The sequence below is a fragment of the Lathamus discolor genome, chromosome 4 (assembly GCF_037157495.1).
Source record: "Lathamus discolor isolate bLatDis1 chromosome 4, bLatDis1.hap1, whole genome shotgun sequence".
Classification (NCBI taxonomy): domain Eukaryota; kingdom Metazoa; phylum Chordata; class Aves; order Psittaciformes; family Psittacidae; genus Lathamus; species Lathamus discolor.
In genome coordinates, this window is record NC_088887.1 from 117,364,024 (window position 1) to 117,378,757 (window position 14,734).

The 14,734-nt window shown below is 42.7% G+C and overlaps 1 protein-coding gene across 5 annotated transcripts in view; it reads left to right on the forward strand.

Annotated features, from left to right (window-relative positions):
* The window catches only part of SMCO4 (single-pass membrane protein with coiled-coil domains 4), a 28,992-nt gene that overhangs the window by 2,917 nt on the left and 11,341 nt on the right, over positions 1 to 14,734 (forward strand). For 2 of the 5 annotated variants that reach the window (XM_065678783.1, XM_065678781.1), the window contains one exon: positions 1,905 to 1,974. The exons of 2 other annotated variants lie outside the window; for them this stretch is intronic. The gene's annotated coding sequence lies outside the window, so the exon portion shown is untranslated. Of the gene's footprint in view, positions 1 to 1,904; positions 1,995 to 14,734 lie in introns of all 5 variants that reach the window. One more of the 5 variants, XR_010612488.1, reaches the window with a different exon arrangement.

Sequence of the window (14,734 nt, forward strand, 5' to 3'; positions counted from 1 at the left end):
AAGTTCTGTAACCAGGTGGCATGTTTTTTCCACAAGGTAAGAGATCCTGAGGGGCCTTCATGATTGTGCTCTTCTTTTGCTCCCCTTTTGGTTTTGTTCCTTTAAATTACTGCAATATCAACTTTCCAGTAAGGGCTCAGTAAAGCTGAGAAGTTACCTTCCTTTCTGCCCATTATGGGAAAGAGTTATGTTGACAGATGTGGGCTCTGTGAGGGTTTGCTGAGCTCTTAATCCTGTTTGTGGCTAATAAGCCATGCTAATGTGAAAGGCCATCTCTTTCAGTATATAAAGGTCTTAACTGCTTGCTACCTTAGGGAAATGTGCTGTTAAAATGCTATAATTGTTTTAGCTGTAGTGGCAGGCCTTGAGTTTGTTGATGTAAAATGCAGCAGTGCAGGCCTCTCCTCCCTACTTTTTTCTTTTCTTGAGAAAGAGATTTTTACTTGTTAAAACAAACCCTAAAGTAATTGCTGTAGGCAATAGAAGAAGCAGGCTTTGTATGTTGGATGTGGCAAACAGCCAGAGATCAGGTATTTGTGAGCCCTTTAGGCACATCTGTATTGAGAGCGGATGAGAATGTGTGATAATATTCTCTTTGTTGTCTTTTGCCCTAACACTGATTTAGTTTTGGGTTTGGTTTGGGTTTTTTTTTTTTTTTTTGTCTTCTCCATCCTGCTTTGTTTGAATTCTTGTATGCTGATTTTAGTTGTAAAGAAACAAGTCACTTCATCATAGAATCACAGAATGGTTTGGGTTGGAAGGGACCTTAAAGCTCATCCAGTTCCAACCCCCTGCCGTGGGCAGGGACACCTTCCACTAAAGCAGGTTGCTCCAAGCCCCATCCAACCTGGCCTTGAACACTGCCAGGGATGGGGCAGCCACAGCTTCTCTGGGCACCCTGTGCCAGTGCCTCACCACCCTCACAGTAAAGAACTTCATCCTAATGTCTAATGTAAACCTACATTCATTAAGTTTAAAGCCAGTGCCCCATGTTCTATTGCTATATGCCCTTGTAAAAAGTCCCTCTCCAGATTTATCTCTTTAAAATGCAAGTTCTGTGCTTTTAGATGTCTGTGTGCCTCAAAGTTTCTGACCGTTTTTGTCATTAGAAATCTCACAGGAATTCCTTAATGTGTAGGGCATGCCCAATCAAATTATTCTCTATTAAAGTTCTTAAAGTATAAGCATAATGTTAAGTGTATTAACAACTTGAGTAGACAGAGAAGTCTGTGCCATCAGTATGCTTCTCAAAACTTAATCTAAGTAAATAGTATGTGGTGGCACGACTTCCCCTGCAGTTTCATAGGGGTGTAGTAAAATTCCACTTTCCACCCTGTATCATTAATGTATGCTATTTAGGCAGCTACTTTATTGAAGATAGGGGCTACATTATTGAGATCAAAGGAGTTTCATTGTGTAGTTTGCTGGTGGGATTCTTTGGGGCTAAAAAGCCTCTGAGCAGAGGAACAGCTTGTCTTCCTGTGTGCTAATATGCAGTATTAATGGCATGTGTGAAATAGGGACCTTTGTTCCATGTTAACCAAGCGCTTGGTGGAGGACATTGATAAAACCAGCAAATGAAGCTGGGTTTGTAGATGGAAGATGGAGGGTGATTTGTGATGCTGACTTGGAGTATGCAAGACACTTGATTTTTGTTTTTTTCTTGAGCAGAGGTTGCCAACAGTGCCAAAATACTTGTATTTTCACTTCTGTATCAAGTACTGTCTATAAGAGCTGCAAGGGAAGTTTGCTGCTGTGACCACAGTGTATTCTCTAATGGACTTCTGTGAGCCCAGTATGAGCCAAAATGAGACACACTAATAGGGTAAAGTCAGCAAAAGTGTCAGTCTTGAGGGATGCTTTTTCTTTACACAGTTGGTAACAGTAATGCTGGGCTTTTGCAGGTCCTTTGCCAGGTGCCTGTGGACTTCCTGAGATAAGGAAACTTAGAAAAGGAGCCTGACTGCATTCATGGTGGGTTCTGCTCCACTCAGGTGGGTATTGTCCTCCTGCATTATGGCAGAAGGGCAGAGGAATGAGTGTACAAGGTGTTGTGAAGTGGCCAGATGTGTGTAGCAGGAATGCTGTGACTCTTTATTGGACTCACCACCAGCTGCGTATCAGGCTAGAGCATGAACTTGTTGGTGCCTTAAGCCTTCGTGCCACCTAGCCTCTGATCTGCTCCCTTTCATGAGTCTTATTTTGTCTTGTTTGGATTGCACATGTGTTCATTAGACTTCTCCTAATGATCCTTTTCCTTGCACTATAGTGATCTGTATTTTTCTTTCCTATTTACTCCCAGCTGTTCTTTGTCAGTTGGTCTGATTTTATTTCTTTAAATTGCATCGTTAGATTGTATTCCTTCTGTGCATCCCCCCATGTTGTTTACATTTGTTCTTCCTTTATCCATCTTCTTCTATTTTTCCCCTTTTAACTCTTATCCTTAGAGGAACCCAGTTTACTCTTGGAGACCAGCCCTTTCTTATTGATTGCCAGCTGCTTTTATTGAAGCTCATTTGCATTCTCTGCTCTTATTGTGCCAGACAGAGGACTAGTGATTTTGAGTAAAGCTCTTTCCCCAAAGGCTTTGCTCAGAAATTGTTTCTGTATTTCACAAAAAGAGTGGGAAATAAAGAGCTGCATCAGTGCGAAAGCTGCTTCTGCCTAAGCCAATGTGTTTGCAGCTTTGTCACTTGAAGAGTAGAACTGTGGCCTGCCCTGCTGCAGGCACAAACGACTTCTGCAGCCTGAAATGAGCTGGTGAGGGAAGTGCAGAATGATGTGGCCTCCTATTTACTTATGTGGGCACCCCTGAGACTCTGGCAGTAACAAACCCAATCCGTTTTGATTGGGACTGTATTGTCTTGGTACTTCTGTTTACAAGCACTTGTGTAGCTGTGATTTATTGTATTTTTTTCGATTTTCTTTTGGCCATAGGCAGCTCTAAAAGCATATAGTAAGTGTAAAGATACACTGTGGTTAAGGAGTTGAGGAGCTGTGGCTGTGTAATAGTAAACTTGGAAAAAAAATGAAATCTGAGCAGGTGCCTGGTTGGGCTTTTGTGCTCAAAGTACTACCTGCCTTCAGATAGGCTCTTTGATAAAGGTCCTTGAGCCTTACTAATTGTTAAGTGTAAAAACCTTTTATTCAGGCCATGTTGATTTGGGCTCTGTATCACGCTAGAGGCATGGATAATCATGATTTGGATGTACCCAACCTCAGTGTGAATCCATCTCCTCAGTCTGCTTTCTGTTTATAAATTGGTCTCTGCTTTTTTACCCAGTGTCAGTTTGGTTTTGTTTGACACCTTGGCTTTGTGCGTGTATTTGGAAAGAAGTTCTCTGACCACAGTACGGGGCTTAGCATCAGGTCCGGAGAGGAGGTGTGCTGCATAAATCTGTTACTAAAACTCACTGATATGCTTTGCCTCTAAAATGTTTTGTTCCTAGAGTGGCTGCTTACTGGTAGTTAGATGTCAGTAGTGTCTTGCACTTTATATAGCATTGTTGTGTCATGAAAGATCTCGTGCTTGACTCTTGACACCCAACTAGAAGGATAACAAAAAGAAGTTGTTCAGGGGAAGCTGCAGCATACAGCTTTCAGTTACAGAAGTGCCCCTGCAAACATAGCTTAGGTACATGGCTGTCATGATAGAAATAAGAGTCAAGATCCCAGAGCTTCTGTTAGACCTTACTGGTGCCGGTATAAAATGTGCTCTGAGCCTGGAGCCGTGCCACAAAAAGGCTCAGGGAATTCTTCTGTAATTGTTTGGTTTTGCTTAGAAACTGGTACATTTACTGTGCTGGCTGGGTCTCACCGTCAGCCCAGCAAATGAACCATCATGGTGCAGCCTACTTTGGGTGGGAGTTAAACTCTAGCATAGTTTATGGCAGGAACTGAAGGATAAACATCCATCTTAAGTGCAGAGGAACTCAAGTTTATTGAATTCCTAACTGTGTAAAGGAGTGTATTTACACTGCTGTGAGGTGTGTTTGAAGGCTTGGAGACCTGGAGTTCCTTGTGGTGAGGGACATTGGCATGGGGGAAAGGGCTGCATGTTAACTTCTTGCCTAATTGTTAGGGTTTGATACCGTTATTCAGAAGTCTTGATGCTGATTCTTGTTGCTGAATTGAGGTTATTTCAGCCTGCAGAGCAAGCCATAGCCAGTTTCCCTCCATTGTTTAAATCTTTCCCACAGTGGTAAGAGAAATATTTAACAGGATGGGAAACAGTGCCTGTCAAAGGAAGATTTGCTCTGAAATCTGATAGCCTGAACTGTTTTTAAGCTTTTTGTATTTCTGCAGGTTGAAGCTGACTTGCTTCTTTCTGCTGATAATAGAATTATAATAGAATTATCTATGATTCTGTGATTCTATGATTCTATGATTTATTTAGCATGTTAACTCATTGTACAGTAACCTTCAATAAACATGCTTTGGGTTGGGGTTTTTTTAATGACGTAAACTGGGGAAGGGAAACAGAACTATTTGTATACAACTGTCTTTTTGCCTTTTCCATGTCTTCCAGCTATAGCAGTGCCTTCCTGAGTGGGAGAAAGTGAGACCTTTCTGTTCTGTATCCAAACCGAACAAAATGCAGAAGCCAAATTGATTCTCACTCCTACTGTTGACTTTTCAAATCCTTGCCTTTGTTAATAACAGGATGGGTTATTACTATTGAACATGATGATTTTTATTGTTTTTAAAGAAAGTTATTAAATTTAGTGTGTGCTTAAGGGAAGTTCCCAACGCCCAAAGAAACCTATAGGAATAAATCATAGGAGCACAAACGTTCAAATTGGTCTGTACATCTTAACACTGACCTCCTTCTGGACTAATTATGCCCTTCCTAACAGATAGGGAGTAGCTATACAGTGCCTTGCAGCTGACCTGCACTTCTCTGCCCACACGTTCAAATAATTAGACAGGAGCTGGAGCTTCTCTCTTAAGCCTTCTGGTGTTGTTAGTTCAACACCGTGCTCAATTTAAAACGCAGCACTAAGAGGCTGGCCTGTTTTAGTTCAGGTACAGCACCAGACTAACTGATCACTGCAGCTTCTGAACTGGAGCTGGTTTGCATCTGATCCTCTGGATAGGAGTGAGGAAGGGTGGGTTTGCCTGTGGTGTACCACCCTGTCATGCCCCATGACTGGTTCTGGTAAATCAATGCAAGTGACAACTGGCTTCGCTGTTTTCTCATGTTCCTTTCCTCATTCATAGAATCACAGAGTGGTTTGGGTTGGAAAGGACCTTAAGGTCATCCAGTTCTAACCCCCTGCCATGGGCAGGGACACCTCACACTAGACCATGTTGCTCAAAGCTCATCCAGCCTGGCCTTGAACACTGCCAGGGCTGGGGCAGCCACAGCTTCTCTGGGCAACATGCGCCAGTGTCTCACCACCCTCTGTGTATGTTCCTGGGATGCCCAGCTGCCATGGGGAGGTTAGTCTCAGCTGCCTGTTGTGACTCTGAAAAACCTCTGTAGGGTCTCTGTGTGTGTGTGTGGTGGTGGGTTTGCTTTTACTTGGGGAGAGGGGAGTTGGTTGGTTTGGAGGGGTTGGGATGTTCAGAAGAAGGTACCTATGCATTTGGTGCTTAAACGTCCGATAACTGGATGTGTTTTCTTGGCAAATACTGGTTTTCCAATGCCTGTCGTAAGAGTGAAAAGAGCCCCTAAAGCTTTTCTACTTAATGCACTTCCTTGACCTTTTCAATCACTGAGCTTTTACAAGGATATAAACCTGGATGTTTTACATATCCCATGTTGCTGAACTAAATGACAATTTTGGCATTGTGAGAGCTACAAGCTTTGATGATAAATGCATCATTTTTTTTCCTCTGGATAACTTTAAACTCTCTGCTGGGCACTCCTGAAGGAGAAACTCAGTGTGAAGAGAGGTCTTCTGACAGTTTTGGCCTTAGCAACCCTTAGAAGCACAGGAGAGGGAGAATGAAAGGAAAGAGCTGCTGTGTGCAGAGTCTGAAGAATTAATATCAGTCCTTTTTTCATATAATGTAAGGAAAGAGGTGACTGGAGGAAGAAATCTTCCCTGTGGTACTAGCAGGGAAGCACAGACAATATTCAAGAGCCAGATAAGGCCCCACAAGCAGCAGCAGCAGCATATTACACACTGCAGAAGCTTTCTGGGCTGCAATCAGTGTTGTGAAATATAGTTTAAGAAACAGCCAACAAAATAGGTTTTCCAGGGATTGAAAAGACTTCCAGTTAGTGATTCCTCCTCATCTCTGAGCTTCAAATGTGTTTGATAATCCCTACACCTGCAATTCAAAAGTATTTTTAAGCTTAACCTTATTTTAATTAAAAAGAGGCATCATGGCAAGATACTTCACATTGTGTTTGTGCTGAATAACGTACACTATCTGGATAACTGACTGACAACTTTGCTATATGGCATTTAGTCACTGCTGGGTTTTGTGCCAAATGTTAGTTGTTGCTGGGTGGTTTTTTTTAGTGTGAAATGAAGGGGTATGAGTTTTTCTCTGAATATTTTCATTCTGTGAATGTTTCTGTTCATTGTGTGAAAATAATATGATGCTGTGTTACTAAACCCAAGGAAAATCTAGGTTGCAGGCATATCTCGCAGTGTCGTTGTCTTCTGTTTTCTCCCTGTAAGAATTACAGTGGATGCTGAAGGTTTGTTAAGCTTGAGGAGGGATATGGTTGCTTCCCAAAATAAATACTATTTATGAAAGTTCATTTCAAGTTAACTCCAGGAGAGTGAACGTGCAAGGAGGTGGGGACAGAATGTTTTCTTTGGAACATACCTTTGCTAAGTGTATTTTTAAAGGTTGTTAAACTGTTTACTGCCTAGGAAACCGAGGAAGTCAAAGAGAGGAGGAGATTATGGACCTATCTGTTACTTCAGTGCTGTGGCGTTTCTATGACTTCCATCTCCTACACAGTTACAAGCTCTGCAGGAAAGGGATATGCAACTCGCGTTGAAAACTTTGAGGTTTCCTGTTTCTCTGAGCTTTCTGCCTGAGCCACTTCGCTTTTACTTCGTGTTTTCATGGCCTATGGAAAATCTACGGCCTCCCCTGTTCCTGACCACCCTGGATAGCAATCTCTTCCCTCCAGACTCACAATACCAGCAGTGTCACAGCATCAGCTATGTGCAAATCCCTTTGAATTCAGCTGTCAGTTGTATTTCTTGTGAATAAAGTGTTGCTGTTGCAGAATTCCAGGGAGCCCTGCATACGAACGTATCAATTATATGTCAACACAACAGCATCTGTCGTTGAAATTGGGTATCATTTATTTGGCATCAGCATAGCAGAGATTTGGCTGACAGCCAGGGTAAAATATTCCACCAGAAACTGCTGCAACAGGAGCTATCTCTGAATTAATTCTCTGAAATTCAGGTGCTCTAACACCATCTTCTAATAAATTCTTAAGACATGAGGGACCTTATGCAAACGCCTTTCAGATTCCGTGTTCTTGTCTACTTTTATTTTTATTTCATGTCCAATTTGTTGTTGTTCCTGCTCTCCAAAGAGATACATGCAACGTTGTGGGATGTATACATCCTGTAATTTAACATCCTTTTTTGGCTTCTCATTTCCTATTCCAACACTTTTTTACATAAAAAATTCCAAATGAATGCAATCAGTGATGGCTTCTGTGGGGAAACTTTGCTTAACTGTGAAAAGAGGTAATGCTTTCAGAATAGGAGAGTAAGAAATTATGCCCCTTCTCTCAGGAAAGATGTGTAGGTATTTGTTTGGGAGGCTATTTTTCCCTGTTTTTTCCTGAGTAACTTGGTCTCTTCAATCTTCTTGCTTTTCTTAAACCTTATCTAAATAAGTTTCACATTTCCAGAGGTGTGAGTGAGTCAAAACAGTGATTTCGTAAAGTCAGGAAACACTGAGTCCCTAGGATTTGTCATGGGCATAATTGCCATGGTTCAGTAAGTGTTTTGGAGTACTTGTGAGAAATCAAAACTCAGATCACTTTGCTTTTTGAATGATACTAATCAGACTTGAAGGAGGCAAAGGAGTAACTCTTCTGTTCAATGGTACAGCTTGCAGTAGTCAGCTGGTTGATTCTGGTACCTTTTTAAAACTGAAAACAGGAAGATCGGAGTTGGAAAGCATAAAATATGGTAGGAAGTCTGGAATATCCAAATGTTTTCCTCGTGTCTCTTCACGGGGCTCCAAACATTCCCTGTCCCTTCATCAGATTAGTTTTTCACTTGCATGCTAAAGGAACTCTTTTCTAGGAAAGCATTAAGAACAATATGGAGATAAAAGTAGTTGGGAGAAAATGTGCATTGGAAGAAAAGCTTGTAGGATAAAGATGAACTGGGTTGTTTTAAGGTTTTTGGTTATGTTGTTGGATTTTTTTTTCCCCTGAGGTTTGAAGTCTTGTGAAGTTGAGTTTCACTTGGGGGGGAGAGAACAGTGAAAGGGAGGGAGGTCTGTCGTATTGTCTGCATCGTAAATGGGTTGGTTTCTGTTCAGGTAGAAAAGAAATAATACATTTGGATTAACTCTTAACTTCATCCTCTCAAAAGAAATAACACTTTTGGAGTTAAGTAATGAAACCTCTTCAGGAAAATCAGTGCTACCTTTATTCAAGCTCCGTTTATTCAAGAGGTCATCTTTGTCACTGCCCTGGCATAGCTTGAATTTAATGATTAACCTCTTAGTGACTGCTGATGTAACTTCTGGCTTTCCATCTGGTACTTTATATAAGCATAAGCCAAGATGATAACAGAATGCTGTAGTAGAGCAGAATGTGCTATTTGGGGAAAAAAATCTCTTTCCAAAATCCTATATGCAGTATGCATCAGCCACAGTGAAACGGAGAGAAGCCCATTAAGAAAGCCGATTAGCTGTCTGCTCTCTAGATGAGTTAAATCTCTGTCCAGTGTGGTGATCTGTGCTGTCTCACTGGGGGCTTATCTGGTAATAGTGCTGTCGCCTTTTCTAGAGGTGACTTCTCTTGCAGCTCAGCCTGGCATGTGTATTCATTTCAGCCACGTATAACACTGAGTGTCGAAGTGATACCCTGTAATAAGTTTTAAAATCCTCTTCAGTGCTGAACCTGGGTCTTTTTCTGTTGTGTTGCCCTTCCATTCAGCAGATCCCCTTGTGAGATCTGGTGTCACGTTAGCAGTAGCATGCAAGAAGAGGGAGAGTCTGCTTTGTGTGAAAGCTGCCCTGAGAAGTGTAGTGTTAGGGTCGAGGTTCAAGGCAAAGTACTGTCAGGTACTAGTCAGTGAGCTTGCTCCAGTCATAACCAGCTCTGCAATTTTCTGCAGGTTAAGAAGAAATCCATAGAATTTTGGGAGGGAAATATGAACAAGATGTCAAAAGTAGCTTTAATGTAACAGCCTGTAAAGTGTAAATTGTTTTCCTGACAAAATGGAGGATGTTGAAGAAGAGCTATTCTAGGTTGTGTGGAGACCTCATAGCAGCCTTTCGGTATCTGAAGGGGGCCTATAACGATGCTGGGGACGGACTTTTCATTAGGGACTGTAGTGATAGGACAAGGGGTAACAGGTTAAAACTTAAACAGGGAAAGTTCAGGTTAGATACAAGGAAGTAATTCTTTACTGTGAGGGTGCTGAGGCACTGGAATGGGTTGCCCAAGGAAGTTGTGAATGCTCCATCCCTGGCAGTGTTCAAGGCCAGGTTGGACAGAATCTTGGGTGGGATGGTTTAGTGTGAGGTGTCCCTGCCCATGGCAGATGGGTTGGAACTTGATGATCTTGAGGTCCTTTCCAACCCTAACTATTCTATGATTAATTTCTGTAAAATGCAGATCTTCTGTCTGTTGCATATCCGTAGATATTTGTGTCCATGGGGAGACCTGGGTGAAACCTGTGGAGCGCTGTAATAGCAACTGAAACAAGTAGCCGGATGGGAGCTGAACTTCCCATCAGCTCTTGCAACGTGTGCATAGTCCTGTATCTTTTGAAGGTACCTTCTACTGATACTGTTGTTTCCCATGAGTGTTTGTTCATCTTTCATCTTTCATTTGAACCGGTGAATTTTGACTGTAGGTCTCCTATGGTTGTTTTTTAAGTGCTGTACACTTTTCGCACTTTGGTTCTATCAAGTTACTGTGATCTTAAGCCAGAGCTTTCTACCTTGTTTTGTTTTTCATTCTAAACTCACTATTCTGAAATACGTTAATACTGTATCATTTCTGTCTAAGGTTTATAAACAATTTTGACCTGTTGCTACCATCCCGCTTCAGTGTGCTCTCAAGGAAAGTGAGCTGCTGCATACGGTACAGTACCCAAGATAAAAGGCTATGCTTCTCCTTTTCCCCCTTTAAAAACCTTCTTTGTGATTGTAGTTCTAGTTTCAAGGCTCGGTTAATTGACGGGGGGAGTAAATCTCACCTCACTGTTGGACAGAGGGGTAAGCAGTGGTTGATGGCCTGTACATAAGAGCAGTAAGTAGATCTAAATAATCTTCTGTTATCTCTAGCCCTCTGTAGGCAGGATGGTTCTCAGCATCCTGCTGGAGGTGGTGCATACTGTCCTCGCCTCCAAATGCACAGAATGTGCTTGTTGATTCTGTTGTGTTTTGGGGAGCCCATGCTCAAGGGTAGGGGTGCATGGCACTTGGCTTTATTTTGAATATTCAGGTTCTGGACTGGTTAAGGCTCTGCACTAAGGGCTCTGTTAAATCGCTGCCTGGTTTTCTGTCCAGATACTCGGTTTATTTGCCTCTCTCTCTCTGTGTTGAACCTCTGTCCCTTTTGTTAGCGTCCCTGCTTCCTTCCAGTTCAAATTAGTGACAGTTTTCGAGGAAAATAACAGTTTCCTTTTCCTTTATGCCTGCACCACAAATTCAAAGGACAAAATGCACCTTTTCACTCTTGGGAGTGTAGTGCTATTTTATAGTTTTGTCAGATTAAATATTGGGGTCGCTGAATCTACTTCTGGCACTGCAGCTCTTGTGTTGAAGAACAGCCTGTTTGGAGCAGTGTTTGCAAAACCATTTCAGTACATCTCGCTATTACTAAGCCAGTACTGCAACCTTATGTAAGCCAGTCTCCATCCACTTAACTCCAGGACAACTTGGATGATTAATATTTATATAAAAGCTTTTGTGTTTCCACAGTGAAATTGTCTCGCTCTCAAAAGAAAAGGTGGCTTTTTCCCTGTTGACTCGGTGTGAAAAAGCTTGCAGAGGCTTTCAGCAGCGCTGCATCCGAGGCAGGCATCAGCAGAAAACCTGAGCTTGTCTTTCATTCGGTATTTCATTTTGTGCAATTGCTTACTCCGAGAGGAATAAAACATTTACATGTATATTAGCCAGTGTTTGCCAGCTCTTGGAGTAAAGCCAGTTCTCTCAGGGCCAAACAAATGCTCTGAGCGAATGAGTAATAATCTGCTATTGTCACTCCTAATTTATGGATGAGTAGATAGAGTAATGTTTGCCATTTTAAGTTGTCCTATTTGCTTGAAAGACTGAAAATCACAATTAGCTATCGGCTTGGGGTATCTATAGCATGTCTGCCCATAGCTGATGTACTCAGTGTAGCTGTTGCAAAAGTTCAAAACCTCCCTGCATGATAAGAAATAATTGTGGAAGAGGATGAGAATTCATGAAGGTTACAGATGTTCTGGGACAGAGGCCGAAAAGATAGATGGCATCTCCTCTTTTAAATGACATGCAAGTCCCTGTGTCTCGCTTGTTTTCTGACCAAATCTGTATCATCATCTCTCTCACGTTAATAGAAAGTTAAAATCTGTGAATTCCCAAGGTAATGGCTATATTGAGCTTTTGCTGTTGATAGATAAGTAAGAGGAGGATATGATACTGTGTACAATGCAATGATGTGTGCCTGTGTCTGTGAGCCTTTAAATTTGCTTAGTTTTTCAGCAAAAGTGATTAAAACCAGTTTCAAAACGGTTTTATGTATTTCTGACCATGCTTTTCTCATCTTGGCAAGGTTGGGCTGAATAATAACAGCAACAATACTTCCTTTTCTTCAGAAAGATGCCCGTTTTTAATGGGAGCACTGAAAATCTTACCCTTTGCAAAGCCCGTGTTAAATACTGCAGAGGCAAATAGCATAGCATCCTTCTGGAGTAGGAGCTTGAGGCATCAAGAGTCACTCTTGAGATAAAATTGACTCAGTATATCCTGTGAATTCTTCCATGAGCCTCTCCTGGCTGGCTGTGGAGGAGTGTGCTACATCACACCTAAATACATAGGTGGGAGATGGATGAGCAGTATAAACCTCACTTGGCAGCCACTAAGAGTAAATAAACACAGTGCAGAGGTGAGACTGATCATTGCTGTCTGTCTGCTCTGATGGATTGACTCTTCCATCCGCTTATTCCAGTCTTTATTTCACTTCATGCAGCTTTTCTTCCATGCACTGGTTTATCTTTCCTTTTGTTCTGCTGCTTTTCTTGCACACTGAGGGGGCTTTCCTGCTCTTTCTGGGTTTCATCCTCTCGCTCACCTACTTGCGCTGCACCACAATTTATGTGTGTTTTTCTTTCCCCCCACTGCATCAAACTTCCCATCTGTGGTGGTGTTAAATGAAATAACAGCAAGAGCAATTGGTGTGGATGTTGTAGGTACCAGAAGCCTACAGCCCTGGGTGCAGCCATTAATATTCTGTCAGTAAGCTGTGAAAGACAGGCTCTGAAGAGATGCCTAAGGACATGATTCCTCAGTCCCTCTGAAAGGTCAGACGTGGGACTTCTGTACTGTGCAGCCTTAGCTGTCACTTGGTGTTCACAGGCACTTTGTTGAGATTAAAAACTAATATATCCCCCTTTGGAGAGAAGGTCAGGTAATACGTGATCCAAACCCTGTGCCTACTGTGTCATGGGCAGGTGCCTTTACACACCCTTTCCTTGCACACCCACAGTTCCCAAACCATCCATGGGCCCCAGTGCTGCCTTGACTGACACGGTTATGGATTCAGGGTACAACTCGAAGTGGTTTGATTGTTGAGTGCCTGCTGTTTTGTTGGAGTGAGGGATCTACTGAGTATTCCAGGACACGTACTATTGAATGTGGCTGATGTGAACAATGAAGCAAAATGAGCCCTGTTTTAAAGAGCTGGTCAGCAGCATCTCAATAAAAATAGAGGTGGGGGAAAAAACAACTGCACCACAAAACCAATGACAAGAAAAACCACCAAAGATAGAAAATATAAACCTCAAAGATGGAATAAAACCCCCTCCAACCAACCCACAGAACAGCCTGGGGCAGTGCTTCTTGCAATTGCTCTAAAACGTGAAACTATTAATATTAATCTGAATTAATCTCTACAAAGTAAGAAAGATACCTGCGTAGATCTCAGCAGCAGCAGGTGCTTTTGCAGTATTATAAATAGAAAGCATACAAATTGAGGTGCTTATTAAATCTGCCTTTATGATGCTTTGAAGAATTGCAGTGGAACAGAGAAGAGAAATTACCAGAGGCTCTGGGTTAGGAGGGTGACGCAAATAGCTGTGCTGCCAAAGGGCAGGGGACAGGAATCGGAGTAAGTGATAGACTTGCTCAGAACATGGTATCTATCAGAGATCTGTCTCTAGCATGGAAATTTTGGCAAGAACTTTGGAGGGATGTGACTGACCAAGGGAGGGCTTAAGTCTTTTGGTCAGTTTTAATACAGTACTGAATTATAATACATTTTCCAGCAGGTTGCACTGTAATGCTTTCTAGCACTTGCGTTTCCTCAAGCTTTTCCTTGTTCTCCTTTCCCCTTCCCCCCATTGACAAGAACTGCAGGAAACATCCATGTTTAGGAGATGGACTCGCTCAGAGGTTTTTCTGCCCTGTTGGCTAAGGCCCTGGTGAGGCTCCTCCATGGCATCTCAGCATTTTCGGGAATCCTGGAAACACTGTAGGGCTTCTGCAGAAAGGAGCTGAGCTGAACTGAGCAGCAAACAAAGCTTCGAGTAAACTGGATCATAGAATCATAGAATAGTTACGGCTGGAAAGGACCTCAAGATCATCCAGTTCCAACCCCCCTGCCATGGGCAGGGACACCTCACACTAAACCATCCCACACAAGGCTTCATCCAACCTGGCCTTGAACACCGCCAGGGATGGAGCACTATTAAAGATTAACCAGAATCTGTTATGTTCTTTTCTTTGAGATCCTCAAATTGATGTGATTTGGCAGGGAACATACCAAGAAATCCTAGTGTGGCAAAGCGGGTGCTCTGGGGTGCAGTGCATTGCCCTATGTGCCAAAAATTGCCAAAGTTTGGACATAGAGAAGCACAAGCATGCTTGCTGGTGGAGAGGAGCTCTGCAGTGGCACTCCTGGCCCTTCTTGTCTCACACAGACAGTGAAGGTCTTTGGGTTAGAAACAGAGATAACACACCTGCACATGCAGAACAAGGAAAGTCATTGTCACAGAGCGAAGTGGGGAAGGGAGTGCGTGTGTACCAACAGGATGCCTGGCATCTGTGCCCACATCTCCCTGGCACTGCATGTGTGGGCTTACAGGAGCTCAAGTGGCTTGTATGCCATACTGAGCACTTAATGTATTCCACCTGTGGTTAGGAATTCAGTCGCATCCATATCACAGAGTCACAGAATCATTTCAGTTGAAGGGACCTTAAAGCTTATCCAGTTCCAACCCCTGCCATGGGCAGGGACACCTTCCACTAGAGCAGGTTGCTCCAAGCCCCATCCAACCTGGCCTTGTGAACACTACCAGGGATGGGGCAACCACAGTTTCTCTGGGCAGCCAAAAAAGACAGCTTAGGCAGTGCA